The sequence below is a fragment of the Apteryx mantelli genome, chromosome Z (assembly GCF_036417845.1).
Source record: "Apteryx mantelli isolate bAptMan1 chromosome Z, bAptMan1.hap1, whole genome shotgun sequence".
NCBI classification, from domain to species: domain Eukaryota; kingdom Metazoa; phylum Chordata; class Aves; order Apterygiformes; family Apterygidae; genus Apteryx; species Apteryx mantelli.
In genome coordinates this window covers 54,519,702-54,545,876 of record NC_090020.1, presented here as the reverse complement: position 1 = coordinate 54,545,876, position 26,175 = coordinate 54,519,702, and the positions used below count along the sequence as shown (strand labels likewise).

Genomic DNA, 26,175 nt, shown 5'->3' with positions numbered 1-26,175 from the left:
TTTATTGCACAGAAAGGCTCATTCATAATGTATACACATATTTTACATCTAATTTGAAGGGAGACATTTTTGTTATATTTTTATTTTGTTAAATTCATTCAAAAAAGGGAAAAGATATCTCTTTACTTACTCATTAAGTTTCAGACCTCAGCATTTCAGAGCAACAGAGTTTCAGAACTCTACAAGCCTTGTTCTAATAACACATTTTTAGCTGTATTCACAATAAATTACATACTATTTCATCCGGACTTTTAACATATATGAAAAATAAATTTCATAAATACCTATCAGAATAAGTTTTTATAACAAAATTATAATAAAATTGATTTCTTATTGTCAATCACTGTTCAGATATGTTCAACTCCTGTATACAGTTCAGGCTTAGCTTTGTAATGCTTTAGATTCTGACTGGCTAAAGAGCTTCTAATTTGTATAATCACTGTACAGTTATTTCTCTTTAAGTATATACCATACAAATTCATGCCTGCTGTTTGGCAGCCAGCCAGCCTATCAGAGAAGCAGGATTTGCATAATAGCTATGTGGTTATCTTTCAGTAATCATACCTTCTACCATCATCCACCACCTTTCTTCTTAGATTGGCTCTGGAATACCAACTTTTCAAGCCATTGGCCTCAGTTTATTGCTTATTTAAATACCGCAAAGATGTGTCAAGGAGGAAATCTTTCCCATTTTTACCGGAATAAAAAAAAAAAAGCTAAGCAAAACTCTAGAAAAAAAATACTTGATTCTGATCTCATTTAAATCATTGCAAATCAGAATTAATTCCATTAACATCAATGAAGATAAACCAACATTAAACCAATATTAAAAGGTCAGAATATGCCCTGGTTTGTAAAGATTGAATTCTATCACTGATGCCCCTACTGCAGCACATTCTTCTATTATACTCTTCCTTGTTATCCTTAAAGACAGCAAACCTCTTATCCCAAGAGTAACAGCTATGTATTTGCTTACTTTGTTTATTTCCAGTAGCAGAATCATTCTCCCTTCTTTCCTACCCAGTTCTGAAACACAGTGTACACAAATATATCTTGCTCTTTCCTTGGGACCTGCACTCGTAAGGAGGGAAATACAGTACATGTAGAAAAAGGCATAAGAAGACAAGAATGAGGAGAGCTTGGAGGGATGGGGGGCGTTTTGCACAGGGAGGTGTCTGAGGGCAAGATCCTATGAAGAAACAAAAACCTATAGTCTCTGAAAGTACTTGCTTCAGCAAGCTGGTGTCCTGAAAACTGTCATGCAGCTGCAATTTAGCCCTGAAGGCACCTAAGCTATGCAGGCACCTTATATTTTTACTCTACATTTCCATAGCACTCTAGGCTATACCCAAAATTGTATCAAGTCTTTGGCATCTAATTCATGTCTACATCCAGCTGGGATCCTGGAACTAGGCATAACAGTAGGCCAGTCGTTAGTGCAAATAAGACTATAAAAGAAAGCATGGAAACAGTCCGAAGACCCAGGATTAGAATCCAGGGCTCTCCAGCACGTGCTCAAACCTTAAACAACAGAGCCAGACTCCTCTGTTCTCTCTCTTTCTCTGCCCAGCTGAACTTTCAGTTACTTCCCCACGTATCAGCAGAGCTTCACCCAACTTGTAACTGACACCTAAAACAGAGATGTAGCAGAGGAAGGAACTGAACCTTCGACTGCAATTTTCTGGATAAGTGATCCAATCATTAGGTCACTACATAAAAGAAAATGCTGGTCGCAAGTACCAGCCTTTTCACTACCACCACCTCTCTTAGAGCTGTCTTTAAAAAGAAAATAGTGAGCTCTCTGCCAGCATACCCAGTTCAGGGTTCAGAGGTCTGGATCTGTCTGAGCAGAAGCCCTCTAAAGGCCTGGCCCAACATTTTGTGATTAAGATTTCCTCAATCTCAACGTTTCTCTATCAGCTATCTCTAAACAACTGCTCATTGAGTGTACAGCCAAACTGCATCTTCCTAGTTATTTTGGATCTCATTCTAAAATACTGAGTGGTGCCTGTATATTGATTGCATGGCTGCACAGAGTTAGTTCTGAAGTCCAGTCCTGAAACCAAGCACCTAAATATTAGGGACTGCAGTGTTTGATTGGATACAGTCCTTAACCTCCCCTTTGTGTTAGCTAGAAAATGAAGCTTTTAAAAAGAAATTCTCTTAGCAGTTTCCAGTTAAATGACAAATACTTTCCAAAAGTTTTCCAACTGTTTTTCATATTTCTGTTGTCTCATATCTCTTTTTTCCCTTTTTTATTTTAATTGCCCTTATGTTAGAAACTGGAACTTTAAAACACTAAAAAAATATTAATGCACCAATATATTTCTTCTATATATTTAATCTCAACATGGATTTGGGGCTAATGCATATTATTGAATGTTGGTCTTATCAGTAAGAGACGTTCCACTGACTTTGTCATGCCTAGTCACAGAAATTATCAGAAAAAAAATATGTTAAAATGGAGCTAGGTGTGAGAGTTCATGCTTTATCTCTAATTTAGTGAACAATGACACCAAGAAATTCTACACTAAGGGTAAACTAAATGCATCTATACACACACACACACATATATATACCATGTACATCAGGGATGCATACCAATAAAGTACCCAGAAAAAACTAGGTATATCAAACTAACTTTGCGGTTATATTGTGCAAGTGCTTGAATTTGGCAGGCTGGACTATGTTCTTCTTATCTAATAAGGTGGCTGAATCCCCCTCCCCCCACAATGTTCAAGCTGAAACTTAGGGCTGAAATCATGATGGGTGCTTCTATAATTAACTTGGCTTGCTATTCTTCCAGTGTCTGTCCAGAGACAATAATTTATAAATGATTTGAGACTCAATCATTTTAACTTCCTACAGACATTTATAAAGAGATCTTGATCTTGCACAAGCACAAGCTTCAGTCATTCATTTCAAAGGAAAGATGCAAGAGTCTTTAAAAGACAATGCAAATTCTCTGGGACGCTGACATTAAAAATATATGTAATTAAAATCATTTTAGTTATAAAAAATGCTATATGTTCCTATAGCCTGTAATGTAATGATGTGTAATACGATATATTTTAATTCACCTGTTCAAAGAAAAGAATAATTCAAATACTGTCTTACAGGAAATGGTGAAAAAGGCGAAGGCAGTACATATCTATCTATGTCAAATAAATGGAAAGAATGTGCCTATATCTAATATAATTATACCTTTGGGATCTTCAGCATAAGGCTGTGCATCTTAAACCAACCATTTTCATTTCTGATTTTTAAATTTATATTTCACACCAATGTTTGTATTCCTATTACTCCCATGATGGTAGCTGGGCAGCAAATACTATCACAATAGGTCTCTATCATGTATGTTTCTCAAAACCAGTGTGCAAATGAACTACCAAGATTTATCTTTAGAAAGCATTTTATAGGAAGGTTTAACTCTAGGCAAAAGAATCACCTGGAATCAAATGACTATATAATCATAAAAATTTAGAAATGAAAAAAGATCTAAGAATTGATCTAGTCAATTCTCCTAAGTATGGAGGAGCGTAACCTACAGTGGGTTCTCCAGAGTATTCTCCACTCTAGATTTAAATGAGTCAGACAACGGTGTCACCATTATTTCCTGTGAATCTATTCCACAGTCTATCTTGTCACCAGGAATTTTTCCAGATATTCAGCCTACATGCTCTTGTGCTCAATTTCTTCTCATTTCCTAGGAACACATAACATCATTTCAGTACTGCTTTAATATTACATTCTGTTTTCAGTTATATTGACCACACTTTGGTTGATGTTATGGAAAGCTTTGGACACATACAAAGAAGGACCAGTTGAAACCATGCAAGTCTTTGGTAGGTTGGATTATTCCCTACCCGAACACATGCACACATTTACTTTTGACTATTATTATCAGTTAGTTCAGCTAGTTTTCTCAAGCTTTCCTCCTGAATCAATCCCTCCTTTTTCCCAGTGTTGCTATTTTTTTTTCTTTGAATCTCATCAGTTTGATTCATAACAGTTTTCTGAAGTACACAGTGTATGTCTAATATTGCCATGAGGAGATTATCAGTTCCCAATATGATGCCTTTACATATCCTGCATAAAAGATATTGCTACTTTTTTAAACAAATTATATTTTAACCTTGTATGGAATTTGCTGCCCACCTTCACCCTTAGGTCTCTTGCTACTACCTAGCATCTATTTCTATTGACTATTTGTGTTCTAGTTATTTTTTTTTCTCCCAGGTACCCACTACCTTGGGTTTTTTCCATGTTACATTTTTATTTCCAGACAATATTGCTAACCTGTCTTGAGTAGTTTTACTCTTTCTCTTTTCCCACAAGTATTTACAGCATCTCTGAATACAGTAACTTGGGTTTTCATTTGCACTATTCCAAATTATTAGTATATTCAGCAAATTATAAATTCACTATTCATAAAACTAGACAATAAGCTTCCCTCAAATCACTAAAGTGTGTGGAACTATATAACCATTTTTGAAAAAAATGACATCATTCATTCGTATATTTATTAGAACACTAAAATTGTGCATTTCTTTGTTCACTTTTAGGTGAACTGGTCTTATTACACCCGAGACTTCAAATATCCTCTGGTCTTTAACATTCTGTGTAATTAAATGGTAGCTAAAGAAAGGATTGGGGTTTGTTTGAGGTAGCAAAACCACAGAGATGAAAACATAGAAAGAACAGGTCAAAATCAGTTTTAAAACTCAGAATATACAAACTTGTATCCATTAATGAGCAATTTTAATTTGATGTACGATAGGCCCAACCTAAAGCCTTTATTTGTTTTAGCAGTTCTTATTTATAGGAGCTGTATTATTTAAGCCAGGGAAACACCTTATGTAAGTAATGACTATCTGAATAGCTGGGAGCTTACAGGATTGGGCTCTATACAGGAGTAATAGCTTGTACAATATCTTTTGATTTGGCATGTATTTAGGCCTACATTCCTACAGACACTTGAGGTGTATATTGTTTGCAAAAACACTGGTTAAACACACTGCGATTTTTTCTTAGGTCAGCATGTAATAACATTATAAACTAAATCTAACAAATTAAACATCTGTCTTAAGTATAATATCTTATGTTTATCACGTGTACAGCAAGCCTGTGTGTCTGTATACTGTATAATATTAGCAAAATGTGCTCAAATGGCTGACTTTCACTTACATTAACTGGCATATCTTTTTTCCTTCGGTGATACTCTATCTGTTTCACAGATGTTGAGAGACGTGAACAAAACTAATGAATATTTCTAAGCAAAATGCTTCAAAACAGTACACTTTCAAACTGACAGAAATATTTAATTTCATGAATGTATCCCATTTATGTTCAAAATAGAATATTTTGCTGGGAGAATTCACATGTTTCAGCATCATCTATCAACAGTGTTTAGAATAAGACTGGTATCTTTCAAATGCAGCATTTACAAGTCACCACTTGTCATTAAATGTAACTGTATGTTCAAAAGGTTTGTAATAATAGCCTTTAATTAAACTGGGGACTGTTAGAGGGTTTCTGTCGCCCTTTGAAGTTCTTAATTATTAGTTGTATCCAGCCTTTTATGGCACACTTAAGGTTAAATTAAATAATTAAAATATACCTCCAAGAAAAATATCAAGACTTTACGTTTTAATTAAATTTCTGATTTTCAAGGTTTTTGGAATAATAACATATGTTTTGATTTTCTTATGATGGCATACTAGAATGCTACATACATTAAACAAAAAATCGGTAGCTTTTTATGGGAATAATCACTAAGCATGACGCATGTAAATGAGCTATTTTCTATGCATGGCTGGCAAAAGTGCTAATTAAATAGTTGGTATTCAAGGCTATGCTCGTTCATTGTTTAGTGACATACAAATCCAGCGAAGTGTGCCAGCAGACATTTTAAGTTGAATGTTTTCTCCTCTACGCTCTTTGTCATGAAATGGTGGCACCATGATGAGAACACTAGTGTAAGCAAAACACTGAAATATGCTTTAATAATGTTTTAACCATGTAGCGACACTAGTCTAGTTTTCTAATGAATTTTTAATTTCTTTCTTCTTATAAGGATGTTACGAGTTATCGCTGATGCATATTAAATCATATACATGAGTCATTTTCTCACTAAATTTGCATAAAATGGCTAAATGCTAATGCAACAAATGGGGCTTACTATATATGGTACAGTAAATATACCCTTGCAGGTTTTCTGCAATCAATCTCCTGTATTTCATTAGCAGCTAGATAAAGGTCTGTTGTGAAAAGAAAAAAGAAAAACTATTGTGTATACACTGCAAAACTTATGATACCTATGATGATTTCTGCATGATGATTAGAACCCAGTCTAGAATTAGAATTTGCACAAGATTAAAAATAAGGTTCCTTGATAAGTGCAGTTAAATGGTCTCTCTGAAAGCAGTCTAGTGCTGCTAATAACCACCAAGCGGTTCATTGAGACTTTTCGCATTTAGTATTGAATGCTAGGTTTAAAATACACATAGCCTATTATTCTAATTTTGCAGTGTTTTATATATCTCTAAATCTCACTGCTAACTCTACAGCTACAAAAATCTTGCCAGCTCCTCACTATTTCCAAGTGTAAGTTAGAAATGCTATTCTTCTCTTATTGTTATATACACTCATCTTCCACCCACTTCCCCTTCTGTATTCCTGTTAATAGAAATTATACATCTCAACCCATACATGTTTGAATTGCTACACTGATATCATGGTCACAATAAGAATGGCATCACTATGGCAATATTATTAATCCAAACAAAAATCTTGTACTTAATGAAGGAAACTTTGTTTTCTCTCTCTCTCTTTTTTTTTTTCTTTCTTTTTAACATCTGGAACATCTTTGTACCTGGTGCAAAAAGGGCTATTTAAAAATAAATGTATGCTTTGCCCTACAGTTATTTTGAATTAGTCTTGATAAATAATTAAGTAATGCATAATATATTATTTAGATGCAATGGTCTTAGGAATTTGAGTGGTATTTCAACTACAATTATAGTAATTTATTTATCAGTGAAAAATTTACATAATCGCACTTCAAAATCCAGTGGACTGGAGAGATATCAGAAAGACACCCAGGAATGTGTGTAATGACTTTGGGCATTAGATTAACTTAATAATGTAGTGATGTGCAAGATGTTATAATATCTAACATAGCTATATTTGGTGAATCATTTTTAAATTATGAAAGCATAAATATTGTTTTCTCTTTCTATTTCTATTTTAAGAAAAACACAACTTTTAAATACAGGATAGGATCAGAATATTCTATAGCAAATAAAATATTATTCCTACAACAATGGAATTGAATTTAAATATCATTTGTAATAAAATCCTCAAGTCTCTCTTTTTCAAGTACCAGAGGAAACACTGATTTTATTACCATAATGTCATTAAATGGTTACTTGATTTTATTTAGTTATTTTAAATTATCACATTGGCCATGAATGGTAAAGGAAAATGCAGGAAAGAAATGAAAGTTTTCTGTCTTGTCAGTGTAGACAGACTGGTGATAGAGGTAACTCACTCTTGTTAACTCAATCATACTGTGGATCTTCCCTTAGCACATGAAATCTTTTTGAGGCAAATGTGGTAGAGCTCTCAGTTACAAGGGAGTATAGTGAACTTATTTCATGAAAAAGCACAAGCAGCTATAGATCATAGACTTTCAGGATGTAAACTTACACATGCCCGCGCACGCATGCACACATGCACACACACACACACACAATTTGCCTGCATATATCAATCTTGTTCATGTATAAAATAAAATAAAAAGAGAATCTACATAGCTGTCATATGAATCTAATTTATGCCATTTGAGAATTATGTGCATTTAGAGGAAGATATAAAATTAATATTCATCTATTTCCAACAATATATTTATGCCTACTGGTAAAATATTGGTACCTCATAAAATCCTCAGTACTCAACTAAATAGTATCCTATATAATGTGTGCTTACATCAATTGCAGCCATAGAAAAAGAAGTTTTAATGGTCTGTTTTGAAGCAAATATTTAATATAGAAAAATCTATGAAAAATTAGCTCTGGTTCCATGTCAGTCCGTAGCACCATAAGGCGATACTTTTCTATGAACCCATGGAGGATTCTAAGATGCTAAAATAGCAGTTGCCTTCTGTGACAGAAAACAGCTAAAGACAATAATTTATAGTTTATACAAAAAAACTGTTAATTTTACATTTTCTGATGTACCATAATTGCTGCTGAGCTACACAGGTGAGAAGAAATTACACACATACATTCCATCCTTACTTTGCAGGTTTTCTGTTACTGACTTCAGCTTTCTCATACAGAGTTATTGTGTCTTAGATTCCAATTACATTAAACTATTATCGTTATTCACATGACAATGATATTATTTTATAGCACCCCAAACTCTTGTTTCCTAAAGATAATATTCTACACTACAATGAGAGTGGAGCATTTTGCACGTTAATGTCCCTTTCAGAAACCTGACATTATTAACAGAATAAATGTAACTTATTTGAAAAGATGACTCTTAAAAAACTCTGATTTTAAAAAACAATTAAATGCCCTTTTCATGCCACAGAATTTATTTGGGAATTTAAATTATCCATACAGGTCCTTTAACAAGGGCAAACACTGGTCCTATTTGAGTCCAAAGTTAGACTGACCAAGCTTTGGCCCAAAGCATGAAAACTCTTTTTTCCCAACAAAGCCTTCTTAGACTCTAAATAAGACAAATTACTGACCGTTTCCCACAGTCATTTATTTATGAAGTTTGTTTTGACCTAGTTTCTACTTTCCCTACACTGATGTGCAAACTGGAGAGGGAAGGCAGAGAGGTTCCTTACCTACACCTTTTACAGTTTCTTTAGTTTCTGTATCAGAGTTGGTGATCCTGCTCACTTCCAAAACCTTACTTACAGGCCATGTGGTTTTCAGCATCGTCGAAGCCATAATAGTCTACAAAACGTTAAGCAAATGAAGAAGACCTGTGTTCTTATCACATTGCACTTTAGCACAGATATTTAAACGATCAGTGTTTAGGATGAGTGAATAAATATCAGTTCACTATTACGTTCCAGTGTTATACACCTCAAATTTTAATACAAGCTCAAGGAACTGCAAAAGATGTTCTCACGACAGGCAAGAAAACATCTACACCTAGAGGAACAACCTTGATCTCGCCCTGAACTCTGTACATCCCGTGATTATTTCTATATTAAACATGTATGTAACTACCATTCTACTATATTTTACAAATACCTCTATTTAGGTGTAGCCCAGATGCAAAAATTTCAAAGAAAAGAGGTCATTGATACAAAAATGAAAAACTTTACAAAGGGCTGGGTAGCAAAAAGTTATTTTCAAAATGCTACCTCTTTGCTTAAGAGGTGCTGTACATGTTGGCATTTTTAGGCAAGGTATTCAAATCCGTAATATGGTTTAAAAATGGGCCTATCCTTACAGCGCGAACACAAAGATGCCTGCTGCCGATGCAGTGAAGAAACAGCACCATTTCCATTGCATCAAATCTTGCCGCAGACTTAATTAAAACCAAACAGTCTAGCATGGCAAAAATTAGCTCGCATTATCAGCCTATCGCAAAGCCCCAGGAAGGTCTGTTGCAATTGCTGCTGGGTTTACCTCTGCAGTAAGAAACTTAGCAACGCCTTGAAGCCGGCGAGGCGACCCCAGCCGCCAAGGTGCGCTGAGAAGGCGGCTTCGCGCTGCCCGTCACCGCAGCACGGACCCGGCGCAGGGAGCCGCGGGCGGGGTCCCGCCCGAGCAGGTGCCCCGGCGCCGGGCTGCCCCTGCCGCGCCCTCCTCGGCCTCCGCGCAGGCGGGGAGGCGGCGGCCGGCGCCACACCGGGGTGGGTTTAGCTCCACCTTAAAGAGTTAAAGAGTTAAGATGGTATCATTAGCTGCGCACAGCTTGATTTCGCTCTAATCCTTTATGGAACTTACAACAAGTTTAAATGTCCATGCATGATGTTATTAATGGGCTTTAGCAAGTACTTAAGACTTAGACTTTTTTAAGGCAATCTCCGGACAAGTTATTTCTACCGAGCGGGGAGAGTCCAGCCGCCGCGGGACACCGCGGGTCCGCGCAGCTCGCGGCGCCGGGGAGGGGGAGGGGCTCCCCGCCCCCACCCTGCCCTGCGCGCGGCCGTTAACGGCCGCCGGCGCTCCCGCGCGCGGCACGCGCGGGGAGCCGCGGACCCGCCCGGCGGGGCAGCCAGCGGCCGGGGCACGGCCGCCCGGCGGGCTTGGCGCTGCAGCCGCGGGAGGAGACTTCCCCATGCAAATGAAAACACTGACGTGATGACAAATCAGTGGTAATAATAAGTCAGTTACTTTGCAATATGATATCTGTTGGGAGGGGACTCTCCGCTTTCATAGGTTGCTCGTATGAGGCGGCAGACACAAGTGACTGCGTCTTAGTAAAGGAAGTGCTAATTAATAATAATCACTAACAACAATTAATAGTTGTCATTAATAATGCAAACTTCGTAGCTCAGCAGACGGAAGAACCTGAATGATTAATGATAAGCGTATATAAGCGTACGTATATGTACAAAAGCTAAATATATGTGCGCCTAACTACACATGAAACTCGGTGGGAAGAAGCGCGGCACCAACGAGGGCGTGAGGGAGGCCGAGCTCCCGCACAACTGACCTTACACGGCGGCGCCCAGCGCGGCCAGGCGAGGCGAGGCACGGCGCGGCTCGGCGCCGCCGAGCCCCGCCGCGGCCGCCGGTCTCCCGGGAAACACCAATCAGCGCCCCGGCCGGGGGTGGCGCGCGCCGCTCCGAGCGGGGGGCGGGGCTCGGGCCGCGCCCGCCGCGCGCGGCGGCCCAACGGCCGCTCCCGGCGGCCCCCGCGGCGGCGACCTGCCGTCTCGGCGGGGCAGCGGCCCTCGGCGGCCGGAGGCCGCGGGGATGCGCCGGCCCCGTGCCTCGGCCGCCTCGGGCCGGGGCCGCTGGGGCTGCCGAGCGGGCGGGCAGGGCTCCAGCGCCGCGGCCGGGGCTCGTCCGCGGTTGAATTCAGTTCGCGGAGCTGCTGGGGGAAGAGGTGCCCGGCGGCGGCGCCCGCGGGTGGCCGGGCCCCGCACGGGGCGAGCCGCGCGGCGAAGCCGGCGGGCGGGGGCCCCTTTCCTCGAAGGAAGCCCCCACGCGGGAGCTCCTCACAGAGCCGGAACACAAGGCGGTCTTGCCCGTGGGGCCAAGCACACCTCCGTCTCCTCTCCACCCCGTGTGTGTGTCCGCTGTAAACAATAGGTTGAGGAAACAGGGCTTGAACCATTTCCCTGGCAATCCACACTTTATAATAGATTTCTCCAATTAGCGCTGTCAGATATGACGCAAGATCAAGACCCAAATTAATGAAGACTAATTATAGTTATTTTATTGACCTGTTCTCCTTCAGATTCAAAAGCAAATCACACTGTCTTCAACAGAAACAGGAGAGGGCAACCATGAATCCAGTCTTTCTTTCAATGGCAGTTCTGGGAACAAGAACTGCAAGATTTGGCTCATTAATAGCTTAGCCTCATTCCCTCGAATCAGGGGAAATTGCATTTGTTCTAATGACATGGACTGAACACCCCACTCCCCTTCCTTTCTTTTACTATACACATATGTATAAATCTGCTGGACAACAGTCTGGTAGGAGACTTGGTCCTGCTTCCAGGGAAGCCAATAGCACAATTTCATCCCTATGAGACTTGTGGCCCTTGCAGGTAATGTTCACACCTGCTTTACATCACACATCATAAATGTATACATAGATCAAGAATATGAGTGACAACTTCAAGAAGAACAAAACTGCTTATTGATGATGGACAACTGCAAAGCCAAAAGGCTTCTTTTTCCTTCCCCTCTCCCATTTCCTCCCAGAAAGTCCCATAAAAATGCACTAATTTTTATATCATACATTTGCCATTTAGTTAGGAAATTGTCAAAGTCTGACGCTTTCTTTCTTCTAAATTAAAATAATGGAGGAGGTAAGGGGTAATTAATGTGCTCACCCCAGGGTGTGCAATCTGTGAAAGTGGTGTACATTTTAAAAATCTGAATGGACTTTTTCATTGTGTCTCTGTGGGACTGCTGCTTCCGCCTCCCTTTCTGGAGCTGGTCAACAGAAATGAGAAAGCAACTTTTCATTCGCAAAGGAAAGGCCAGATCTACCCTAACAGACAGCACACTCTTGAGTCCTTCATAAAATGAAATATTTCACAACATCTATTTTAATTGAAGCAGAAATAATGAATTTATTCTATGTTAATGCATATTAATGGCAACTTTAGGAAGGGGTAGATATGCTCATGAATATGCCCATTCATGCAACCAGCACTTTCTGGACTGGTAAATATAGTTTTCCTGACTGCCATATTATGTACAATGCTCAGCTTTTGTTGCTGTCAATGCAACAGCCCCACTAGCACTGTGGCTTGCAGAAGGTTGACAAAGTTCTGACTTTTCTTTCTACCTGCTATGAATGGAATTTAAATGTGTGCCTCTGTGTGTCATTCTGCTCTTTGTACTTCAAGCCTGGATGATTCTAGTTGCAATTATTGTTCTTAACTTATAAATTGTTACATGAGAAATTAAGAGAAATTCAACTTTTCTAACACTAACTTTTCACAAGCCATTCTGAGCAGTCTCTGTCAGTTTTACACAATAGGTTTCCAAATGTCAAATGCTGCAGATAATGTTCCTGCTTAGAAATGTACTAGGTTATGTGTTTGGCACAGATGTATTATTCAGCAAAAGTGTAGTTACTCATTGTTTTGCGGCTTTATGCTAAGAACTGTATGACATTTTATGAAACACTAACAGAATCGCAGTCGATTAGATTTAAAGCACAGACATTCTAATAAGACATATATAACTAACTCCTTGTAATGTCTTTGGACTGTTTCTTTTTCTTAGTCTGCATTGTGTACACTGCCAATTGATATATGAATGCTAAACAGAGGACTAAACTGAATAGCACTTATAATGGAAACTATTATCAAGTGGGAAAAAAAAAAGAAGTATAATAAAAACTGAGAGAACTGGAAACATTTCTTCTGGTACCTGGGTCTACACTGAGATGTACTGATGGATTTCTCCAACACCTGGAGAAATATATTTCCCCCAGTTTTGTTTATCAGCTTCGTCTTATTTCTCCTGAATATTCAAGGAGAGATCTTTCCCTAAATTCAACTCAGAAGAAGCAACCCGTGTAATATAGAGTATGCTTATTAACGTTTTATCAGTCCCAAGCTAGAGGGTTGCAATAGTTGCAGAATACAAGCTTGTTTACACAGTTTATTTTCTTAATTACATAAGAAGCAGTTGTGTAACTTGAACTTCTCAGGAAACGATTAGCCAGCTCTACATGCTGAATTCAAGTTCCCATAAGAAAATTAAAATGTTTATCTGCCTAAAATAACTTGTAAATGAACTCAGTTTTCTCTGCTTCTTTTTGTATTTTGTGCATTGTAGACCCTAGCAATGATATTAGTTCTAGTGTGGGAAAATATTATAATTGAGATCTGGTAAGTTATTTGCAGACTTCAAGTTTTTCTTTACACTGTGCTGACATTTAGTACAGCCCCGGTGAGGAAAACAATACTGCCATTCATGGCTCTAGACGTAGATTTCAATCGACTTAAGCGGGCACAATGAAACTTGGTCATTCACTGGTTGCCCATATTGTGTTCTCAAATTTTCTCTCAGCAAAAGTATAATGACTCAGTATTGTATGGTTGCATAGACAAGGGCTCAGAACAAGAGACACTAGTTTTGTCTGACGGTGTGAGAAAGTCGTGAAGGGATCTTTTCTTCCAGATGGTGTTAAATTCAGCTGCCTTTTTAACATTGGCCTTGCACAGCAATCTGCTGCTCCCTTTTCACAAAGGATAAGCCTGGGTTCCTACTAGTTAACATGCATACTCACGCAACCTGCAACTTCACTCCAACTGTTTTACAATGCAGTGGTATGCTAAATAAACTTGATCTGGTTTCTCCCAATGCTAAAGCTAGCCTTCAAAGGACTGCTCAGCTGGTATTTACCCTTCTTTTAACGTCAAGCTGTATATATATTTTTTTAAAGTTTTAAGGAAACATTACAGATAAATAAATTTATAAAACATTATTTGCTACGTGAGTCTCTTAAAGCATAAACTTGGAGGGCATGCTAGTACATTTTTAGCATGCTCTCTTTTTCCAAGTTAGAAGTTAGATGTGCAGGATAAAAGGGGGAAGAAATGGGACACTTTGCTTCGAAGCAGTGAAGGAGTAACAGTAATAATTGATAATGATAATAATAATATCCAAATGCATTTTATTGATTGATAGTCATGTAACATTAATAGGGTACAAAACAATTTAATATGACAATGGCTAACACACGATTGTAATACTGATATTTTTCTTGGGAGTTTTCCTTAACAAATTTACATAAAAGACCAAGACGCAAGCAACAGCTTAAGTAAATTGACCCGCTGAATGCCTAAGTAAACAATAGGTTTCCCCAGAAAACAGCGTATTGCCTTAATTGAAGCTCTTTGAGAAAGAAAACCACATACTTTGTAATGTAAATGTTAATTGTAGTAGACAATGGCTCTAGGTAAATAGCACCCCTGGACATGCAGTAAATGAAAGGCATACAGGCACTCAACAATGAAAGGCTGTTCGCACAAACAGTGCTTCAAATGTAAATAAACAAGGGTCTTCGCATCGGTCACTACAGTAGTAAAACTTTGGCACGTGTACAGCAGCCAAAGTGGGAATTTATGTAAATACAGTCTGTCTGGGCTACTAGCTGAAACTCAGTAAAAAGCACCACGTAAGCCCTTTAGACTGAAAAGGCTGTGCAATATTTTGCAGCTACAGGAGGGATGAGATTACTTTTAAGGCGAATTCTTTATTTTAAATGAACCACACACTTGTGTTGTTTCTAGGACCTGTTCGCTGGTTCTCTGCTCCCTGCCTCTCCGAGTGTGTGGCGTGAAGGCAAATATAACCATTATAACCCCCAGACAGTATTTTCTGCGAGCCTCCCAATTCAAAAAAAAAAAAAAAAAAAAAAGGAAAAGAAGACAAAACCAAAGGCAGCCTGTGCACGGTCAGCCCTTCAGTGTATGGGAAGGCTGAGGGCTGCTGCCTTATCTCTGATCGTATTTGAATCTGCCTTGGAGACGCTCAGTGTCTAATACAGCATTATCTGCTAGTGTGCCTCTGGGAGGATGCTCAGCTCGAGTCCAAGGGAGAACGTTACCCTGCAGAATTAATCCCGCTCCGTTTCACTGTAAAAGGTGCCTAAACTGCGGTAATTACAAAGGCGAAGAGCATCCAAACAAGTGTTTATTGCAGCGCGGGGCGGCCGCAGGGGCGGTGCAGGCTGCCGCGGCCGGGAGCGGCGCGGCCCCGCCCGGGCCCGGCTCTGCCCTCCCGCCGCTGCCGCCCCTCAGCCGCGGGGCTCCGGCCGCGGAAGAAAAGCGAAACTTGCTGCTGAGCCGCTCGTGGAGAGGCTGCGGATTTAACAGAAAGAGACGGTGTGCAGCCACAGAGCAGTTGGTGTTCTCACTTGGGAGCCCGCAGATGGCTGTGGGTGGGAAATGCCTCCACTTTCGGAGGCGATGGAGATGAGTATGGTGTGGTGCACTTGATGTTTTTTTCATCCCCCAGCCCCCAGCAGGGCTGTCTGTCATGGGCTGCCGGGGCATGGCATTGCCACTTGCCCCGAGCGTGGGAATGGGAGCGCCCAGCCGTTCACATCTCCTGCATGCCGGTTAACGGAATCAATTAGGCAAGACAGACCCTCAGCTCCCCCACCCCCTTTCCATTTTTGTCAGGTCTATATACGTCCTAATTATTTCAGTTTGGGATGCCAGAGCTGTTTCCTGGATAGATCTGATCATCCTTAAACAAAAAGAGAGGAGGCGCACACGTGGGTTTTGGAGTAAATGTCACTTTCATTTCCAATGCTAGGCGCAGAGTAAGACACAGAACATTTTTTAACACTTTGACAAGGGGGGAGGCGATCTCGTCTCCATCATGTCTTTCTGCTTCAGTAGCTTCCTCAAGGAAACCCTCTTGGAACAGAGAAGCATCTGTGCTCGCATTTTGAATAGAAGAATAAAAATCAGCCATCACTTTTTTCATCTTTGTGCAGCTCCACCGAGTTCTCAGCAGATATAAATTATTAAGCTTGCCTACACTTCGGTGTAAACTTTTTTGAAAGCCTGGTTTCATATTATTTGAAATAAACCCCCAATGCTTTGTCTAAGATGCACACAGATTTTTTTTTTTTCAGTTCAGTCCACACTGTATCATCATCAACACCATCATCTTCATCAGCATCACTATCAGCTTTATTTTTAAGGCCATTTCATTGCAATGAATCATTTTGCAAAATGAAACTCAGCATTTCTCAGCAGCTTGCTAAAAAATCACCTCAGCCCAGTTAGAAATGAACTGGTCCGGATTTCTCTTTATTTATTTATTTAACAGCAATAGTTGCACATGCATTGTTTATCATCAGTGCCATTTCCTCTTTGCAGCATTTAACTATCCATTTAACTGTGGCATCTGACAACTTCATATTTTGGAATAAGTACACCATTTAATTTCCTCCACTCTCACCTTTAGCTGTAAAAACGTTAGATTCAGTAAGCATTCCTGACCTTTCTCGGGTTTTACTGTTTCTCGCAGTAGTCTTTCATTTTCACACGCTGCACGATGATCTTGAAGGAGTTTTTACTTTCGGTTATCTAGCTTTATGAAGACCAAAACACTCATACAGCTAGATAACCAAAGATAACAACTCGCTTCCCTCAAAGATTTTTTTCCTTGCTAGAATCCAGATTCTTTCTGACAAACAGGCAGTTGTTTCCTCCAAGAGTACTAGTGCTGCTTTAAAATATTCATCCTTTTATGCAATTGTGACCTGGTTTGTGTGTGTGTGTGTGTCTGTGCAGCTAATAACATCCAAAAGAGATCTGTTGCCTTCAAAGTTTATTCCGAACTTTTTCTTTCAGCCAGTAATTTCCGGCAGCGAGAGCCAACAATTCATCTGTTAATATCAGAAAATAAAACCAGCTATTAAGGTGCATCAAGCTGTGTTAAGACTGAGAAGCATCCATCCCTTCACAGGCCTCTATTTGCATTGTAAATTGCTTCATTCTCACGAAAGACTCTTTAGCCTCTATAAAGATGTAAAGCCATCGGCAATTTCCAGCGCAGTGTAAGGAGGAAAAAAAATCCCATTTCAGCAGAAAGTGACAAGATGATTCGAGGATCCAGCTCCTGATCCTTTTAGATTATGCACGGTACAGAGCTTTTTACCAAATGGTGGCAGCTTGATTGCAAATATCTCGTATGTGTGTGTGTTTTGGGGGGGAAGATCCTCGATTTCTCAGGGCTCCTAGAGCTGGGGAGAAGAAGATGCGGTCTTGCTGGCTTGCTGCTGCCCCCGGTCTGAAAGAAGGAGAAAAGGGCCATCATTGGAGGGCTTTCAGTGCCAAAATGTGGACCAGCCCGGCAAGGTCAGAGGTCCTGGACCGCGGGAGACCAAGGTAATGATGATGTCATGAGAAATCGCAAGCACCCCGGTTATTGATATGCATGAGCGGTCAGCAAGCTGCCCGAGCCCGCGGCGGCGGCGGCGGAGGGACATCCACCCGCCGCGCCGCCACCATCTCGTCCGCCGGCGCTGCCGGCTGCAGCGACATCCACCCGCCGCCTTTACCTTCCTCGGCGCGAGCCCGCGCGCTAATGTCCAGGGCTGGAGGAAAGCTCTCTCTAAGGACAGATAAAAGCGTTTCAGATCTGGGTAACGTCTCTGCCTGCACTGCTCTTCTGGCAGGCTCTGCTCGTGCGGAGAGACGCGAGGCACTTTGCTCCTGCCTAAAGCAGGGCCTTGCTTCCTGAGCCTGGGAATCAGGTCTGCGGTACGCAGTGAGTCGATGTGTAATTACATTGACAATTTGCTCTGCTGTGGTGTGTTTTAATGGCTTCACATCTCAGGCATGTTTTGTATCTCTAGTGCTTCGCAGGTATTTACACCAGGACGAGTGTGCAACGCGTTTTCCTCTGCCTGTTTATTGGGAATGCTGCAAGCAGCAGGCTCCTGCTCGGCTCCAGTGTATTTTATAGCATCTATACTCTCTTTCTCTCTCTCTCTGCCCCCCCTTCTCCCTCTTCCTCTCCCAGTGTGTGTGTGTGTGTGTGTGTGTGTGTGTGTGTTAGAATGCAACACAGGTGAACATTGCAGCAATATTTATCTAAGGCTATATATCATTTGGCGAAATGCCTTAATAAAATGCTGATTTATTGTTTATTTTTATTAACCTCGTACTATAGAGAAGAAATGCATGCTTGCATTACTCAAGGAACCGAGGAAAGCAAGTCTTTCTAAACTGTTAGAATGCGTTAGGTACAGTTTTAGGATTAAGTCTCTCAGTTCCCCTCCCCCATCAAAAAAAAAAAAAAGAACATTATACTTTGAATTATTTAACAGTATAATTTGTATAGAATTTTTCTAAGTCTAAAGTGCAAACATTAAAGGTCTCTCGAGTATATGTGATACAATGAATCTTCTGACTGAGATCTACAATATTTACTGTTGAAATTAATAAATGCACTTCAACAGCTTGTACATGCTGCAGTTGCTATAAGACGCATATTGAAAAATTCAGCACAGACACAGAATATGGACTGCTCTGCACTTCTAAAGGAATTATGACTTGAAATGCATGCTGCTACTGTTCTTTAAGGTATAAAATAAAACAAAGTAGATTGTGCTTTGTGTTCCCATACAGTTATAGGGAATACCTCACCCTGCATTTAAATAGATCTCTTTGTAAATTAAATTGTGTTTGCATATATTGCTATTTTTTAAGGGGAAATACTTAAATGTATAGAGTTATATTGAAGTTGTTGATCCTTTATGCTGACTAGATAGCCTGCTTACATGATAAAGCATATGTGTGCTTGTATGTACATAGGGGAACCAAGTATACATGCGTAGGTCTATGTACATGACTCTGTGTGTACGTATTTGCGTGCACATACATATGTATGTGTATGTGGTTACACTGTAAAATTGTAACTATATAAACCAGTCCATTTTTTCTCATAGATTAATATTACAAAAGCATCAAAAGGGGAAAGCAATATCATTTGTCAGGCAGGCCCCAGAATTAATACTGCCACCAAGAAGTAACACATATACATTACTAATGTGCCAAATCCTGAATTCAGTAGTGATATTACTAATGAGGCCATTCATTTGTGCTTTCAGATTCTCAGCCTTTGAAATTGAGCATGATTTTTTAAAATACGTATCAGATACTCTAATATAGGGAAACACTGCAATTTGCCACCCGTGCTTGGTGTATATAAGATGTACGTGCTAATCGTGCCAGCACTCTTTGCAGATTATACACAGCCTGGCATAAACTGGTTAGATTTCTTATAATGCTGTATTATTAGTTACTGTGCTTCTTCATTACCTCTCAGGCTGTTCAGGCACAACAGGGAGGACTGAATTGGACATTTGATATATCTAAAGGCACAAGATCATTCTGATATTATGTAAAATTCTAATGAGCTTTTCTGAATTGGCAGATAGACAGAAAGATGTTTATCTTGCAATAGCTAGAGGCAGCAGTATTAGTGATCAGGCATGTGTTACATATAACAGGCTTGTGAGCTTATGCATTAAATTCTTTCAGTCAGAGGCATGAAAATTCACATACTCTTTGTGTATATGTGTGTGTACATCTATGCTTACATAGATATATGTATATATAATACATATTAACACGGACACATATGTACACATTAATGCACGCATGTAAAACATGTCGCCATGTTACAGGATTTACAGTCAAATGCAAGGCATTTCTTTGTAAATTATCATGTTTCAAAGATGCAAAATATACCTTTAAAACATCAAGTTCTATCTCAAGGCCACCTCACTCACTCACACACTGACTTGAGAAGTAACTGCAATACACCTGTCACATTTTGTTGATTAATCATTGGAGCCTCAGTAAGCCAAAATAGCCAACATGACAATTATAACCTAGTTGTTCATTAGCCATATTACCGATTAAATTTTCTAACTCAGTCATCTAGCAGGGCCTCAAAATCTATGGGTGCCCAGTAAGACTGCACAAAAACATTTGCTTATTCTGAATAGCACAAAAAATATATACAGCAGTTGTTAATATACATTTCCAAAACTACAGGGTTGTCTAGCATGTGAAAACTTAAAGCAACGTGTAATTCTGAAATCATTATCAAAAACCTAATCCAAAATGTCAGAAGCAACTCTTAATACTACTTGCTTCCCCCCCCCCCCCCAGTTTACATAACCGTATAAAACTTATCTATTCCAAAATCACTTTGGAAATGATCTCTACATTGGAAGAAACTGAATCCAAACATATACTTTTTCTTCCTACCTCCCTTATAAATTCCCATTAATGGCCTGTAGATTAGTATGTGATTGTCATGCTTGTTTTCTAATCTTTTTATAGGTCTCCAGATGGCTGTGACGTAAAGAAGAAACATCCTGCGTGGATTTCTTAAGAATAAACAGTCTCCATTTACTTTAAAGAGGAATGCTTATGATTCTCTAACGATTACAGTCAGAGCCTTGTTCCAACGCCAGTATCCCCACCTTCTGAACGGAACACACAGAGGAACTCTACTTAAACTGCTCTGAAGTACGTCAGGCGTGTAAAACGTTACACGAATCCTCTTTTCATACTAAATTAGAATGTAATTCACATAGATGTAAACCACAGTATGCCGGTACAATCCAGACCAGCATTTCCTGCATAACTTCGCTTTCCTTTCAGCCAGGTAAGTCACTTGACTGGCTTGCCTTCTAATGAGAGTGTCTTATCATTTCTTTCGTGACCACTATTTCATTTTACAGGCAAGTGCAGACCACATTTCTGTTATGTTGAGCACATGCTATGCAAAGGGGTATCTAATACAAATCCAAATTACAAGATAAGAAAAGGCAGACTATCGAGAATTCAAAATCTTGAAAAAATAAAAGAACCCCGAATGCTCTGTAATTATACATAGAAACACTGCGTGCTGTTAAAGAACACATATTCATATTTTTATGCAATGTATTTTCTATTGTCTGACTTTTATCAAACGAAAAATAAAAATTACCGTTTCTTGTCGTGATTGTCGCTTTCTGTGGTCTTTCTGCGTTGTCTAAATCTGAAAAATACCCACAAAAAAGCAAAGGATCATAATTTAAACACTTTCAGTGTTTGATTCTTGTTCATGAAAAGTATGTGAACAGATAAACGTATGTGTGTTCAGAAGGCGCTGTGTATATCAACATTTGAGATTATTAAATAAATTACTAAAACGCTTGGCTCTATATTAAACAGGGAAATAACTAGCCACATTTCCTGCAGATGCTCTAATGTGGCACAAAACAGATATGACTAATGTGCTCCGGTATCTGCAGGGTTAAATGTAGTAATTAATATTTACAGGAAATAATATGAAAGATAGAAAACGAGTTCCATAATTATTTGCGGGAAAGCTATGATAAAGAAAAAAAAGGTTAAGAATATTTGGGGCTGCTGAATAGAGATGGTGAAAACTACAGAGACAGATATAATATTTGCATACTATAAGCTGCCAGTTACTTAATAAAGGATGGAGGCTCCACCTAGCCTCCAGTTCAAAACATGCAAAACACATTAAGCCGGTATTTTTCCCGCTAGATTTTCCAGGTCTTTCAGATCCGTGATGTCCTGAAATCAGGATCATGAGTAAGGCATGGTCTATATTTGCAGAGCTATTACCGTATAAAGAGTTGGCTGTGTAAATAAATATAATGTAATCTACTCACTTTCATTGCATCATATCGATTACATCAGCCTTAGTTTAAAAGCAGATTATTTCTCACAAAGTAATCGTGTTCTCCTAGTCTTTTTTTTTTTTTTTTTTTTTTAAGGTAAGTAATGTCGCCCCTTTCAAGAATGCTGGGGTGGGCTGGAGCTTTTTTCTTGGAGAGGGGTGCTACTTGCTCGGCTGGTGGGTGGTGGGAGGACTAAAATAGGAACACTATTGCATAAGTCCCTCGCCTTCGGTGACACCCGCCGCCTGCCGCCCCCCGGCCCGGGCGCCCGGGAGGCCAGGCCGGGTGGCGGGGGCCCGCGCCCGGCCCCGGCAGCCCGGCCCGCACCGCACCGCACCGCACCGCGGCGGCCCCGCGCCCGGCTGGGCCGGTAGCCGCTGCGGGCCGCGTCGCACCGGGCTGGGCCGGGACCCGCCGCGGGCCGCGCTGCGCCGCCGCCGCAGCTCCCGGGCGGCGCAGCGGCAGCCCCGGCGCGGCGCGGTCACCCTGCGCGCCCGCGGAGCGCAGGCCGCCCCCGCCCGGCCCGGCCCGGCCCGGCCCGGCTCGGCTCGGCCCGAAGGTGTGCCCTGGAGCCGGGCTGACCGGTGCCAGACACGCCGCAGCTGGCTCTGCCGCCCCCTCCGAGAGCGGAATAATTGCAACATCAGCAATCATTTATAAATCCCCCCCGAAAAGGGATACATATTTTGATCAGGCTGCATTTTGGACTACCCAGGAAGTGATGGCTGCTGCCTTGAAGTGACCCACTAAACACGAAGGCAGCCGCATTTAGTAACTACAGCGACTAATCTCTTCCACGTTGGTGATCTCAAAGATATGCCTTCGGCTTTTTTTTTTTTTTTTTTTTAACAAAACAGCTCGAAAATGTAGAGTCAGCAGGAGTTAGTTCCCACATGCTAATTCTAAACCTTATTAACGATTGGTCCTATGTCGATACACCTTCGGAGGATGCCCTGGCATTGCTAAAAAGCTTCCTCTCTGCGTACATAAACGTTATAGCTCTCCGTTTACTGGCAATCTGCTTGATAATTAACAGTTCTCACACCCAACTAGGCGCAAGACCAACAGGTTTAGCATCAGACGTACAAAATCAGTTAACTGATATGAGCCATCCTGTTAACTCATAAAAGTCTGCCTTGTTAATCAAATTTCCCTCGCAGTCGCCGGGGGAAGTTACTGGAGCCCTGCCGAGACAACATGTTCTGGGGGGCACCGGCGAAGCAGCCCCTGCCCCTGGCCGAGCCCCGGTCCCGGCCCCGGCCCCGGCCCTAGCCCCGGCCTCGCTGCGGGCACCGGGAGCCGCGGCCGTGCCCCGAAGTTCAGTTGGCCCCTTTGACAAGGGATGCAGGGTCTGAACACCCCCTCCGCGATACTTACATTTCTTCTTCCTATAAAAGAAAGATTTGCCCCCAGAGCTAGATGGTTAGATGAATCTCCGGTGGAAAACAAAGATCCCCACGGTCGAGCCCCCTTAAAGCACAGAAAGCAGGCTCTTTCATGTCTCCAGAAATTCAGATCTTTCCTCTCGTCGTCTCTATTTAAAAGTGACGCTTAGTTCCATGGTGTAATTCTTGTACGTGTGGTTCTAAAAGAGTTGGAAGATTCCATCCAGAAAAATGGGAAAGAAATGCAAAAAGTTTTTTTTTCTTGTTTTCCATATCGCTTCCTAAGCCCCAGAGTAGAAAGTGAAGTGTTGTATGTGAGGCTCTGCAAGTTTTTTGGGGGGGGGTTGGCCAAGGTCTAGTCCAGCCCTCTCTGCTGAGGAGGACGTGCTCTGAAATTCAACCAATTTCCCCAACGCTTTTGTTGCTGATGAACTGAAGCCCTATTGTTCATCCATTGCCACGGTCTTTTTCGGTTCCTACTATACGTTATGCGTTGCCAGAGATAATGAATTTGCACCAAAACCTCTCATAGTCCCATTCTGACAGACGGAACAAATTAGAAATGTCTAATCTAAAGAAGAGCAATGGCTACATTTTCCCAGAGAAGGAGAGCGTACTTTTTTTTTTTTTTTTTTTTGAAACTTAAAAAAATGCACCAAATGGTCGAGTTTTCTAAGGTATTTTCCTCCAGCTAACTTCTGAAGAACAGTTTCTTCTGAGCCTTGTTTTTGGGAGTCACTGCCATTTTGTGTAACTTTTGTCAAAATCAGTCAACCGGCCAACAACAGCAGTGATAATAACGCTAACAAAAAGCATCTCTTCAATTTCTGTTTTCATGCAAACTTGTAGCGCGACCTCTCGCCAACACAGTGATTGCTGGAAGGAGGGTTTCATAAAGCTTTGCGGTTTCCTTCTTTTCCTGCTCATTCAACGCTTCAGGTTCAAAACCAGTGGCACAGACCCAACGCCTCGCCCATGAAACCGCCATCTCCTTTTAGGGCGCGGGAGCCGGGCGAGAGAGATGCACGGTGCGGTGGGAGAAGTTTGGGTGTGCGTCTGAGCACGGGAGGTGTGCGGGGAGGGAGGGAGCGAGGGAGCGAGGGAGGGAAGGAGGGAGCGAGGGAGGGGAGAAGGGAGGGGGGAGGGAGGGGGGAGGGAGGTGGTGCCCGGCAAGGCAGGGAGGCAGGCCGGCTCTCCCGAGGGTGCCCTCGCCCCCGGGCCGGGACGGCGAGGGCTGGCGGGGCGGCTGCGGCGCAGCGGCCGCGGAGGGCCGCTCTGTGGGCTCCGCCAGTTTCCGCAGCGGCCGTGGCGGAGCCGCGTGTGTAGGTGTCAAGGAGTGTGAGCAGGCGCGAAGAGCGCGTGTGCAGAGGAGAGGTGCGAGGACTGGGGGCGGGCGGGGGAGGGGCAAGGCTAAAAAAGTGTGTGTGTGTGTGTGTGTGTACATATATATACACACATACATACATATATATGTACACACACACGCACACTATGCACACATCTGTGTCTCGGTAGGTGAGACGGGCGCCCCGCACGCAGCGCCGCTCCCGGGAGAGGCGCCGATTTCCAGCCGACTTCCACCGGGGCAGCCCGGCCTCCTCGTCCTGGCTGCGGCCCTCCGCAGCCCCCATCGCGGTCCAGCCGCCCGCAGCACCCAGGGGCGCCGCTGCCAGCACAGCCCCCGGGTACCAGGCAGACAAAGAGAGCTCCCTAGGAATAAAAATGCAATCACAGAAAAATCTAACGAAATCCAGGACAAACGCCGGTTACGCAGCATTGCTGAGAGGATTTATCCTCTCCAGCAGGCTTTTAACCAGATATACACCCGCGTTTCCGTTTCCTGGCCTCGCCAATTAAGTTTAGTTGCGATGTTTGACTAGGGGAGCCGTGCGTGAGTGTGCGGGGGTGTGAGCGTGTGTGCGTGCGTGCAGGGAGCCGCTGGCTCGCAGCTGGTTTGCTCTAAGAGCGACTGTGCCAAGATCTAGAGAGATGCTCTGGAACATATCAAAACAGACAAACAAATAAATACTGCCACGAGAAATATATAAGCTTAAATCCTAATAAAGAATACCCTTCATTTTCAAAACAGCGCTTGCATTTAATTCTACAGCCTGGCCGGTAGAAATTCCCCTGGCGCTAAAAGTTCTTCAAACATCAGGATAAACCGAGGTGTTTCTAAAGGGAGAAAGGGTACAGGGAAAGAGAAAGAGGAGACAGCTTTAGAAACCCGCTCACATCTACTCTCTTCTACCTTCGTATCAGTGACAAAGCCAACTTTCCACAGTCAGATATCCGAGTACCCTTTAATTCCACCTCTCCCCCCAAATGGGAGAAATCAGTGCAAAGCCAGGAGAGAGGCTTTGACTTGCAGATCAGAGCGGCAGGGGGAGCGGGCGGCTGCGTTTCTAAGGCTTGCGACTACAGCCTAGCGACTCTTCTATTTTCTGTCTCGCCTCCCTCAAACCTGCACTGATATCAGCGAAGCCCTTACACCAAACCACTGACACCATATCAATACACAGGTACCAAACGAAGCATCATTGGCCACTTGAAGTGATGATTTACCTGCACTGACTCAACACACGTGTGTCATGCAATACTGGGTGTGGATTTTTTTTAAATGAAATGGTCGATGTTTTCTATTTCCCGCTCATCATCCGATGAAGAAAAGCAGCAAATAACGTCCCGTTAAGAAAAAAAAAGGGGGGGGGGAGGAGAGGAGGGCAGCGCAGCGGCGCTGCCGGGGCCGGTGACAGCGCGCCGCGCGTGTGGGCTTTGTTTTGCCGCGGCGCGGGGGCGGGGGCGGGCGGGGAGGGGCGGCTCGTTGTTTTTGTTAATGTTTATTTTACTGGGCAGAGGCGCTCGGCAGCGTGGCGAAGCG

At 42.0% G+C, this 26,175-nt stretch overlaps 1 long non-coding RNA gene across 1 annotated transcript in view; it reads right to left on the bottom strand.

Annotated features, from left to right (window-relative positions):
• LOC136995413 (uncharacterized) overlaps nt 1–23,547 on the bottom strand; it is a 116,055-nt gene extending 92,508 nt beyond the window's left edge. The window contains exons 1-2 of the long non-coding RNA XR_010887007.1: nt 23,287–23,547; nt 21,204–21,254 (exon numbers count right to left, since the gene is read on the bottom strand). This is a non-coding gene — a long non-coding RNA (uncharacterized lncRNA). The remainder of the gene's footprint in view (nt 1–21,203; nt 21,255–23,286) is intronic.
• Between the last annotated feature and the right edge of the window lie 2,628 nt (nt 23,548–26,175).